This window comes from Phascolarctos cinereus, unplaced genomic scaffold (assembly GCF_003287225.1).
Source record: "Phascolarctos cinereus isolate Bilbo 61053 unplaced genomic scaffold, phaCin_HiC Scaffold_5;HRSCAF=322, whole genome shotgun sequence".
NCBI classification, from domain to species: domain Eukaryota; kingdom Metazoa; phylum Chordata; class Mammalia; order Diprotodontia; family Phascolarctidae; genus Phascolarctos; species Phascolarctos cinereus.
Window position 1 is genome coordinate 156,094,239 of NW_027555958.1, and position 1,525 is coordinate 156,095,763.

Sequence of the window (1,525 nt, forward strand, 5' to 3'; positions counted from 1 at the left end):
AAATGCAAGGCCGACCATATTTGTCTGCACTCTGGTACAAAGTTGTTGAGTATTTTTTTTCCCTCTGCTCTAAATTTTCAAACCGAAATGCCTTTTGTAGTTGAGAAAGCAATTTCTACAATGAGATTTCTTTGACTTTCACTCAACTACACTCAATCTGCCTTTTCTTCTCCACCCTCCTCATACCCATCTGACAATGACCCTATGAGAATAGGCTTGCAGTAGCCATTATTGGGGGCATGGTCTCCCCTACTCATGCATCATCAGAGCAGACTGACACGAGGACCACTGCCCTGACATTTAGCCAGGGAAAGAAGTGTGACTTTATTCTGAGCAGTTGACCTGAATGAATAGATCAATCAGTTAGTCTCTAAGCATTTATTTAGTGACCATTATGTGCCAGGCAATGTGCTTAGATGCTGGCAACACAAGCTAAAAATGAAATAGACATTGCCCCCAAGGAGTTTACATTCGACCTAGAGAGGCAACATGCACATGATATATGCATGGATATGATGGCATAGGTATGTGTATAATTAACTTGTAAAAGTTAATTTGTTTGGGAAGACAATAATAACTGGAGAGATTAGGAAAGACTTCATGTGGAAAGTAATGATTAAGTTGAGTTTTGAAGGAAACTTGGGAATCTGAGAGGCAGAGATGATGAGGTAATTAGGTGATATAGTCAGCTTGGCTTGGAACCTGGAAGACCTCAGTTCAAATTTTGCCTCAGAAACATCTTAGCTGTTATGACCCTGGGCAAGTCACTTACCTCTCTTGGATTCAGTTTCCTCATCTTTAAAATCAAGAAGCTGAACTCAGTGGCCTATGAGATCACTTTCAGATCTAAATCTCTGGTGCTAAGACGGACTACATTTTATGCACGGGAACCAAGTTCTGCAGACACAAATGGGAGATGCTGTCCAGTGTCATGTATGGGATACAGCAAGAAAGCCAGTTTGCTGAAACACAGCACATTGAAAGGGAGTAAAAATAGTAGGCTCAGAAGGAAGAGTGGAATCAGGTGGTGAGGACTTTAAACGTTAAACAGAGGAGTTTGCTCTTGGTCCTAGGGGCTAGGTCTCTACCCACTACAACATGCTTGCTGCCTTTCATTCAAATGGGAGAGTCAGACTTAATGTGTTACTTGGTTGTTTTCATGTAGGAATTTCAAAGAAGGAACATTTTTTAATGTCATCAGGAAAATAATGGGTTAGGAAGAAAAGCTTGGTTGGTCACCTAGTAAGGGTGAGGATGACAAGCAGACAGCCACAGCACTTCCCTGATATGTTTTCGATATCAGGAGAAAGCAAGGAAGGTCCCCAGATCATTGGGTGGACTTCCCGTATACAATTACGGGAGGTCATCGACAAGATTTCCACAGGATAGACTGGCATGGGATGGGCTGTGATCTGTGTTGTTCTGAAGAACAACCAAATTAACAAGATCGCAGATCCATGTGAACACTTTGAGAATGACTTTGATGAATCTGTGATCTCAGCACTGCGGGTACTTCCTCCAGCTA